Consider the following 11,107-nt stretch of genomic DNA (forward strand, 5'->3'; position numbering starts at 1 on the left):
AGAAAGACAAATACCAAATGATTTCACTCATAAAAGGAATCTAAAAAACAAAACAAAATGAATAAACAAACCAAAAACAGATCAGACCTATAAATATAGAGAAAACTGACGGTTGCCAGAGGGAAGGTAAGTGGGGAGTTTGGAAAAATAAATTCTATACCCAGAAACTTTCTTAATGGAGTATTTTATAATTATACCAATACATGCGATACACAAAGTTGATCATTACTGTGTTGTTAGCAATGGCAAAATTATAAGTAATATAAAATAAATGTAAGTAAAGTTACAAAGGAAATAAGTAATATAAAATAAATTTGTAGGGAATTATTTGAATAAATTTTAATTTATTCATACAATGGAGTATAATACAGTCATGTAAAATGAAGCTGAACTATTTGTGCTAAGAAAAAATTTTTAATATGTATTAGGAAGCTGAAAACAGCAACGTTCAGTACAATATTTTAGAGTGATTCCATGTGTACATTAAAAACAATGTATGTTATATTTTTATATAATAACATAGGTATGAAACGGTATTAGAATGAGACATTTCTTTTTTTTTAATGTTTATTTATTTTAGAGAGAGAGAGACAGATTGCAAGCAGGCGAGGGACAGAAGGAGAGGGAGCCACAGAATCTGAAGCAGGATCCAGGCTCTGAGCTGTCAGCACAGAGCCCAATGTGGGGCTCAAACGCACAGACCATGACATCATGACCTGAGCAGAAGTCAGACCCTCAACCTACTGAGCCACCCAGGCGCCCCTAGAACGAGACATTTCTAAGTCTTTATCTCTTATGCCTCTTGAGTGGGCTATGATAGAAGTTACTGATATTTTCAACATGTGTATATGGTATTCATTAAACATTTTTAAATAACACCTTTATGTAAATATTTATTATGAAACTTTGATTTTCAAAATAGTGTTTTACCTGTATTAAAGAAACAGAAATTAATACACAGACTGGAACACTCAGATGCAGGTAGCTTCTACCTAGATCAGGCGTTCTCAAATATTCTTGGTGAGAAAGCAAGGCTTTCTGGAGTGCAATTTGGCAGAAGTAATAAAGCCTAAAATGTCTATACAATTTTGTTCAGTAAATTTATATCAAGAAATAAAACTTGATAAATGATTAGATATTTATACAATATTTATACAAATAAGTATTCATTTCAGTGTTACTAGAAAAACTAGAATGTACAAGTAATTAAATTATAGAATATACTTATTAATAATATAAGAAAATACTCCTCATATTTTTAACAGTTTTATTGACATATAATTCACATACTAAAAAATTCACCCATTTAAATTGTAGAGTTCAATGGCTTTTAGTATATTCGCAGAGTTATGCAACCATCACCACACTCTCATTTTAGGACATTTTGTCACCTCAAAAAAATTCTGTATCCATTAGCAATCATTCCCAACTCCAAGTCTCCCACAGAACCAAAAAACCAGTAAATTATTTTCTGTCTTTATGAATTTGGCTATTGAACATTTCATATAAATTAAATCATGTAATTAGTGACCTTTTGTGTCTGGCTTCTTTCACTTAACATCATATTCTGAAAATTGATCCATATTGTAGCATGTATCAGTACTTTATTCCTTTCCATCACTGAATAATCTTCCATTGTATAGGTATACCACTTTTTATTTGTTCATTCATCCATTGATAGACATTTGGGTTTTTCTACAAGGTCCCTTGCATTTCTATATCAATCTTAATATTAGCTTCTGAATTTCCAACAAATTTTGTGTAGAAATATGTTTACATTTCTGTTGGGTTTGTATCTAGGAGCAAAATTTCTGTGCATAAACTAACTTAACATTTTGAAGAACTCCCAAATGTTTTTCCAAAGTGGCTGCACCATTTCACATTTCCATCAGCAATCTGTGTGTTCCAATTTCTCCATCTCCTTGCCAACATTTGTTTTCCTTCTGCTCCTCCTTCTTTTTCTACTCCTTCTTCTTTTCTTCTAGTTTCTCTTCCTTTTCCTCTCCTATTCCTTTTTCTTTATAGTCACCCTATAGTTGATGTGAAGTGTATCTCATTGTGGTTTTGATTTGCATTTCTTTAATAAACTAATGATTGTTAAGCGTATTTTCATGTGGTTATTGGTCATATATACATATTCTTTGGAGAAATTACTATTCAGGTTCTTTGCCCTTTTTTAAATCAGATTGTCTTTTTTATTATTTACTTATAACAGTTTTCATTCATTTTGGATACAAGTCTCCTTTCAGATATATGATTTGCAGATATATTCTCCCATTCTGTGAGCTTTCTTCTTACTCTCTTGATGCTATCATTTACAGCACCTTTTTAAAATTTTGATGACATCCAATTTATTTATTTTTCTCTTGTCACTTCTGCTTTAGATATTGTATCTAAGAAAACATTGCATAACCTAAGGTCACAAAGATTTACTACTATGTTTTCTTCTCGGAGTTTTGTAATTTTAGCCCTTACAGTTAGGTCTATGATCTAGTTTGAAGAATTTGGTGTATGCTTTGGAAAAAGATTCAACTTTATAATTTTGCATGTGGAAATCCAGATGTACTGGCAGCATTTGTTGAAAAGACTGTTCTTTTTCCATTTTTATTGTCTTGGCATCCTTGCCAAATATCAATTTGACATAGACCATAAATATCAGGGTCTATTTCTGCACTCTCAATTCTATTATGTCGATTTGTATGTCAACCCTTGGACAGATTCCATATTTTCTTGATTATTGTGGCTTTGCAGTAAATTTTGAAATTGGGAAGTGTAAATCTTCTAATTTTATTCTTCTTTTTCATGATTCTTTGGGCTGTTCTAGTTCCCTTGCATTCTATACCAATTTTAAGATTAGCTTCTGAATTTCCAACAAAAAAGCCACTAGAATTTTGACAGGAATTGTGTTGAATTTGTAGTTGTATTTGGGAAGCTATTTGCATTCTTAAAAATTTAAATGTTTGGTTCCATGAACATGGGATATATTTCCATTATTTAGAGCTTTAATTACTTCCAACAGTGTTTTATAGATTTCTGAGTATCAATGTAACACTATTTTGCTAAATTTATTCCTAAAATTGTATTCTCTTGGATATTATAATAAATGGAATTGTTTTCTTAATTTCATTTTTGGATTGTTCATTTCTAGTTTTTTGTAAATACAGTTGATTTTACACATTAATCCTACATTCTACAAACTCATTCGACTTACCATTAATTTTAATAGTTTTTGTGTGCATATGTGTGTGGATTATTTAGGATTTTTTTATGTACAAGATGATGCCATCTGCAAACAGAAATAGTGTGACTTCTTCCTTTCCCATTTCAATGCCCTTTTAAGTTCTTTTTCTTGCAGAATTGTCCTGGCTAGAACCATCAGTACAATGTGGAATAGAAGTGGCAAAACCAGACACCATTCAGTCTTTAACAGTTAACTGTGGATTTTTTTTGTACATGGCCTTGAAGATCCCTTCCATTTCTACTTTATTGAGTGTTTTTATCATGAAAACGTGTTGGACTTTGTCAAATGCTTTATTCTGCACCCATTGAGATTATCTTGTTTTTCCCCTTTATTCTACTTATATAGTGCATTACATAAATTGATTTCCAGATGTTATACCAAATGAGAATTCCTGGGATAAATTGCACATGGTCATGGTAATAATATTTTTTATACATTTCTGGATTCAATTTGCTAGTGTGTTGTTAATTTATTAATCCATATTCATAAAATATTGGTCTGTAGATTTATTTTTGTGTTACGCTTGTGTGTTGTTTTGGTATCAGAATAATATGGTTTTCACAGAATGATTTGGGAAATCCCTTCTATTACATTTATTTAGAAGAGTTTGTGAATGATTAGAACTATTTAAATATTTTGTAGAATTTTAAAGGGAAGCCCTTTGGACCTGGGTTTTCTTTGTGACAACTTTTAAAAATACCAATTCAATTCCAATTACGTGTTTTAAGTATTTCAGATTTTCCTATTTTTTTCTTGATGCAGTTTTAAATCAGTAGTTAGTGTCTTTATAGGAATTTGTCCACTGTATCTAATTTTCCTAATTTGGAGGACATTTGTTTGTTTTATTCCATTAATATAATTTTTTTTTATTTCTGTCAAGTCAGTAGTGATGACTCATGCCTCTTTCACTTCTGATTTTAGTAATTTGAGTCTTCTATTGTTCTTCATGAGTCTAGTCAAATATTTGTCAATTTTGTTAATCTTTTAAAAGACAACTCTTGGTTTCATTGATTTCCTCTATCGTTTTTCTGTTTCTACTCTATATTTCATTAAATCTAATGTTTATTTCTTTTCTTCTATTTTCTTTGGGTTTGGTTGGTTCTTCTATTTTTGAAGGTAAAAGGAAGGTTTTTTAAATGAGATCTTTCTTAGCCTTTTCCAGTTTTAAAGTTCCGCCTAAGCATGGCTTTAACTGCATCCCAAATGTTTTGGTATGATGTGTTTTCATTCCATTCATCTCAAAGTGTTTTCAAATTTTTACTTTTGATTTCTTCTTTGATTCATAAATCACTTAGGAGCATGTTGCTTAATTTTTACATATCTGTGAAATTCTCAATTTTCCTTTTGTTAATGATTTTTTTAAAACTCTAATTTATTGTTGAGTTAGCTAACATACAGTGTATACAGTGTGCTCTTGGCTGCGGCAGTAGATTCCCATGATTCATCGCTTACATACAACATCCAGTGCTCGTCTCAACAAGTGCCTTCCTCAATGCCCATCACTCATTTCCCCCTCCTCCCCACACCTCCCCATCAGCTATCAGTTTGTTCTCTGTATTTAAGAGTCCCTTATGGTTTGCTTCCCTCTCTGTTTGAAACTATTTTTTCCCCTTCCCTTCCCCCATGGTCTTCTGTTAAGTTTCTCAAGTTCCACATATGAGTGAAAATATATATCTATCTTTCTCTGACTGACTTATTTCACTTAGCGTAATACACTCCAGTTTCATCCACGTTGTTGCAAATGGCAAGATTTCATTCTTTCTCATTGCCAAGTAGTATTCCATTGTATATATAAACCACATCTTCTTTATCCACTCATCAGTTAACGGACATTAGGGCTCTTTCCATAATTTCCTATTGTTGATAGCACTGCTATAAACATTGGAGTACATGTGCCCCTAAGAATCAGCACTCTTGCATCCTTTGGATAAATTCCTAGTAGTGCTATTGCTGGGTTGTAGGGTAATTCTATTTTTAATTTCTTGAGGAACCTCCACCCTGTTTTACAGAACGGCTGCTCCGGTTTGCATTCCCAACAGTGCAGGAGGATTCCCATTTCTCCACATCCTCACCAACATCTGTTATTTCCTGACTTGTTAATTTTAGCCACTTTAACTGGTGTGAGGTGATATCTCAATGTGGTTTTGATTTGTATTTCCCTGATGATGAGCAATGTTGAGCATCTTTTCATGTGTCTGTTGGCCATCTGGATGTCTTCTTTGGAAAAGTGTGTATTAATGTCTTCTGCCCATTTCTTCACTGGATTATGTGTTTTTCAGGTGTTGAGTTTGGTAAGTTCTTTATAGATTTTGGATACTAACCCTCTATCTGATATTTCATTTGCAAATATCTTCTCTCATTCTTTCGGTTGCCTTTTAGTTTTGTTGATTGTTTCCTTCATTGTGCAGAAGCTTTTTATCCTGATGAGGTCCCAATAGTTCATTTTTGCTTTTATTTCCCTTGCCTTAAGAGATGTGCTGAGTAAGAAGTTACTGCAGCTGAAGTCAAAGAGGCTGTTTTCTCCTCTAGGGTTTTGATGGTTTCCTATCTCACATTTAGGTCTTTCATCCATTTTGAGGTTATTTTTGTGTATGGTGTAAGAAAGTGGTCTAGTTTCATTCTTCTGCATGTTGCTGTCCAGTTTTCCCAGCACCATTTGCTGACGAGACTGTATTTTTTTCCATTCGATACTCTTTCCTGCTTTGTCAAAGATTAGTTGGTCATACATTTGTGGGTACAATTCTGGGTTCTCTATTCTATTCCATTGGTCTATTTGTCTGTTTTTGTGCCAATATCAAACTGGCTGGATGATTACAGCTTTGTATTATAGGCTAACATCTGGGATTGTGATGCTTCCCACTTCGGTTTTCTTTTTGAAGATTACTTTGGCTATTCGGGGTATTTTGTGGTTCCATACAAATTTTAGGATCTTTGTTCGGCTCAGAGAAGAATGCCAGGGCAATTTTGATTGGGATTACACTGAATGTGTACATTGCTTTGGGTAGTATTGACATTTGAACAATATTTATTCTTCCCATCCATGAGCATGGAATGTTTTCCCATTTCTTTGTGTCTTCTTCAATTTCTTTCATAAGTTTTCTATAGTTTTCAGCATACAGATCTTTTGCATATTTGCTTAGGTTTATTCCCAGGTATTTTACAGTTCTTGGTGCAATTGTAGATGAGATGAATTTCTTGATTTCTCTTTCTGTTGCTTTATTATTGGTGTGTAGAAATGCAACTGATTCCTGTACATTGATTTTATATCTTGCAACTTTGCTGAATTTGTGCATCCGTTATAGCAACTTTTGGGTGGAGTCTTTAAAGTTTTCCTTGTAGAGCATCATGTCATCTGCGAAAACTGAAAGTTTGACTTCTTCTTTGTCAATTTGGATCCTTTTTATTTCATTTCGCCATCTGATTGCTGAAGCTAGGACTTCCAACACTATGGTAAACAACAGTGGTGAGAGTGGACATCCCTGGCGTGTTCCTGATCTCAGAGGGAAAGCTCTCAGTTTTTCTCCATTGAGGATGATATTAGCTCTGGGCTTTTCATATATGACCTTTAGGATGTTAAGGTATGTTCCTTCTATCCTGACTTTCTTGAGGGCTTTTATTTATCGGAAAAAAAATTTTAATGTTTATTCTTGAGAGAGAGACAGAACGCAAGCAGAGGGAGGGGCAGAGAGAGAAAGAAACACAGAATCTGAAGCAGGCTCCATGCTCCGAGCTGTCAGCACAGAACCCGATGCAGGACTTGAACCCATGAACCATGAGATCATGACCTGAGCCAAAGTTGGACTCTTAACTGACTGAGCCACCCAGGCGCCTCTCTTGAGGGTTTTTATTAAGAAAGGATACTATATTTTGTCAAATGCTTTTTCTGCATCTATTGACAGGATCATATGGTTCTTATTCTTTCTTCCATTAATTATTGATTAATCATTATATTAATATTCTATTAATGATTGATTAATTTGTGAATATTGAACCATCCCTGCAGCCCAGGAATGAACCCCACTTGATTATGGTGAATAATTCTTTTAATATACTGTTCAATTCTATTTGCTAGTATCTTGTTGAGAATGTTTGCATCCATGTTCATCAAGAACATTCACCTGTAATTCTCCTTTATAGGGGAGGGGGGGTCTTTATCTGATTTGGGAATCAAGGTAATGCTGGCTTCATAGAATGAGTCCAGAATCTTTCCTTCTATTTCTATTTTTTTGGAACAGCTTGAGAAGGATAGGTCTTAACTCTGCTTTAAATGTCTTGTAGAATTCTCCTGGGAAGCCATCTGGTCCAGGACTCTTATTTGTTGGGAGATTTTTGATAACTGATTCCATTTCTTCACTGGTTATGGGTCTGTTCCAATTTTTTATTTCTTTCCATTTGAGTTTTGGTAATGTGTGGGTGTCTAGGAGTTTGTCCATTTCATCCAGGTTGTCCTGTTTGTTGGCATGTAATTTTTTATAGTATTCTCTAATAATTGTTTGTACTTCTGTGGTGTTGGTTGTGATTTCTCCTCTTTAATTCGTGATTTTATCTATTTGGGTTCTTTCTCTTTTCTTTTTGAGAAGTATGGCTAGGGGGTCATCAATTTTGTTTATTCCTTCAAAAAAGTCAGCTCTTAGAGTCATTGGTCCGTTCTACTGCATTTTTTTTGTGGACTCTGTATTGTTTATTTCTGCTCTAATCTTTATTATTTCTCTTCTGATTTGGTGTGTCTTTGCTGTTTTGCCTCTAGTTCCTTTAGATGTGAGGTTAAGTTTTATATTTGGGATTTTTCTTGTTTCTTGAGATATGCCTGGATTGCAATGTATCTTATGACTGCCTTTATAGCATCCCAAAGGGTTTGGACTGTCATGTTTTCATCTTCATTTGCTTCCATATATTTTTTTTAATTTCTTCTTTAATTGCCTGGTTGACCCATTCATTCTTTAGTAGGTTGTTCTTTAACCTGTGTGCATTTGGAAGCTTTCCAAATTTTTTCTTGTGGTTGATTTCAAGTTTCATAGCATTGTGACTGAAAATATTCATGGTATGATCTCAATTCTTTTATATTTATTGAAGGCTATTTTGTTACCCAGTATGTGCACTTGAGAAGAATGTGTATCTGCTGCTTTTGGATAAAAAGTTCTGAATAGATGTGTCAAGTCCATCTAATCCAATATATCATTTAAGACCATTGTTTCTTTATTGATTTTCTGCCTAGATGATTTGTCCATTGTTTTAAGTGGAGTACTAAAGTCCCCTGCAATTACTGTATTTTTATCAATAAGACTGTTTATGTTTATGATTAACTGATTTATATATTTGGGTTCTTTCAAATTAGGGGCATAAACATTTATAACTGTTAGCCTTCATGATGGATAGACCCCATAATCATGATATAATGCCCTTCATTTCTTGTTACAGCCTTTAGTTTAAAGTTTAGTTTGTCTGATATAAGTATGGCTACTCCAGCTTTCTTTTGACTTCCAGTAGCATGATAGATGGTTCTCCATACCTTCACTTTCCATCTAGAGGTGTCCTCAGGTCTAAAATGAGTCTCTTGTAGAGACTCATTTTTTATCCATTCTGATACCCTATGTCTTTTTATTGGGGCATTTAGTCCATTTACATTCAGAGTTATTATTGAAAGATATGGATTTAGTGCCATTGTGTTGTCTGTAGGTTTCATGCTTCAGGTGATGTCTCTGGTGTTCCAGACAACTCTGTTCAGGCCATCCTCACAGTGCTGTGTGGGCATGAGTGGACTAGTTTGTCCCACTCCACAGTGCTCCATGACTCTCAGGCACTCGGCTGGGATTCAAACCCAGTATCTTAAAGGATCCTGCTTGCACACTCCCATTCCAGGGTGGTGCCACTCCATCCAGCTGACAAAGGGCCTCTGGCTGTCTGGCACCTGCAAGGTCTTTTGTCCTTGGAGCAGCTTTGCACCTTCATCCCACAACACTCAAAGGAGGAACTGCTGTCCAGCTGTGCCTCTGAGCTCACTACCAAGTCCAGGGCTGGCTCCCCCTCCTCTCCAGGCATGTGTACAAGGTGGCAGGCCCCAGTCCAGAGAAAATCCTACAACCCTGGGATTGGTTAGTTGTTAGAAATTGGTTCTCTCTTTTTCTTCCTTTTGTCTCTCCACAGATGGGATCCCTCCCCTTTGTGCCTATGCCACCCATTTTATCTTTACCAATTCTCAGTCATGCACCTGTGGCCTGCCAAGTTGTCCCTATGGGCCCCTAGAGATGTTTCTGTTGTGTTATTGATTTCTAATTTAATTCCATTACTTTCTGAGAACATGCTTTGTATGATTTTAATCCTTTTAAATTGATTGAGGCTTGTGTATTACTTAACATGTGGTCCATTCCAAAGAATGTCCCATGTATTTTACTGTGCTTGAATGGAATGTTCAATAGATGTCACCAGGTCTAGTTGGTTGATAATGTTCTTCATGTCTACTCTATTCTTGTTGATACCCCTTAAAAAAGGGGTAATGAAATCTCCAACTATTACTGTTGAATTGTTTTTTTTTTCCTTTCTGTTCTGCCAGTGTTAGCTTCATGTTTGGGGCTGTGTTGTACGATGCATATATGTTTATACTTGTTATAGCTTCCTGATAGATTGAGACTTTTATCCTCTTTATCTCTAGTAAAATTCATTTTGGTTTTAAAGTCATTTTGTCTGATACTAGCTGAGTTACCACAGCTCAATTATGGCTGCTACTTTTATTTATGTATTTTTTCATCCTTTTCCATTTATTCTATTTGTATTTTTGAAGCTAGTATGTCTCATGTAGATAGCATGTAGTTAAATCTTGTTTTTTTGTTTTTAATCCAAACTGATAATTTCTGCCTTATGCTTGGATTGTTTAATGCCCTTCATGTTTAATGCCCAGGTATTTGTGGATAAGATAAGTTGGAATAAAATGTGTCAAAATGTCAATCACTGTTATTTCTAAGTTATAACAATTTTAAAGTCTTTTTAATTACATTTATTTCTTTTTATTGTTTACTTAAATGTTTTTTCTAAATTCTAACATTTTATTATTCACATTAATGTTTTCCCAATTTCTAATTTTTATTATATACTTTAATTTTTTCCTAATTTCTATAAAATGAATATACATCATTCTGTAACAAATAAATGTACTTTAACATACAGATTCCAAAGTGGCTTAATCCTTTGTCTAATGCTTTCTCAATTTTCTCTGAATATCACATTCTGCTCACTTAACTTCAGAAATATCAATAGAAACTGCAGTGTCTCTGGGCCATATTGGAATGTGCACTGGACACCACAAAAATTTCATCATTTGTTATCATACCAGCCAAAGAATTTACTCTCCTAAAAGAAAACTGCTGCATCTTGTCAAGAAGAAAATGTTCTCCAAAGAATGTGATAATGAGAGAACAATCTAAATTGGAATAAGACACCCTCTTGTAAAAGCAGGATTCTAAAAATTTTTCTTTTTCATCCTTGAATTTTAGTCATAAAGAAACCTTATTCATATAAAACAAAAATCAAAATATGTTGTGACAGTTGAGCTGGCATTCCCATGGGTAAATGCCTAAGGTGATGCTAAGGAAATGGACCCAAACCACTCCACTGTACCACTCTCTGGGGCTCATTCACTTCTCCTCCATGGAAGATGAGTAAATGCAACTGAACATTGTACCCTAATAGGAGATAGAAGTATTTTAACACCTCTATGTCCAATTTTTTTTTTGAGTGACAACTTAGACCTTTAACTTTCATTCATCTCCCTTTCTTTGATGCACTCTAAGGGCTATTAAACAGGTCTTTTTTGTACATGCAACTTATTCAACTCATCATGTTTTCATTCATTTCTTAAATACATTACTGTAC

Source organism: Prionailurus bengalensis, chromosome A2 (assembly GCF_016509475.1).
Source record: "Prionailurus bengalensis isolate Pbe53 chromosome A2, Fcat_Pben_1.1_paternal_pri, whole genome shotgun sequence".
In the NCBI taxonomy this organism is placed as follows: domain Eukaryota; kingdom Metazoa; phylum Chordata; class Mammalia; order Carnivora; family Felidae; genus Prionailurus; species Prionailurus bengalensis.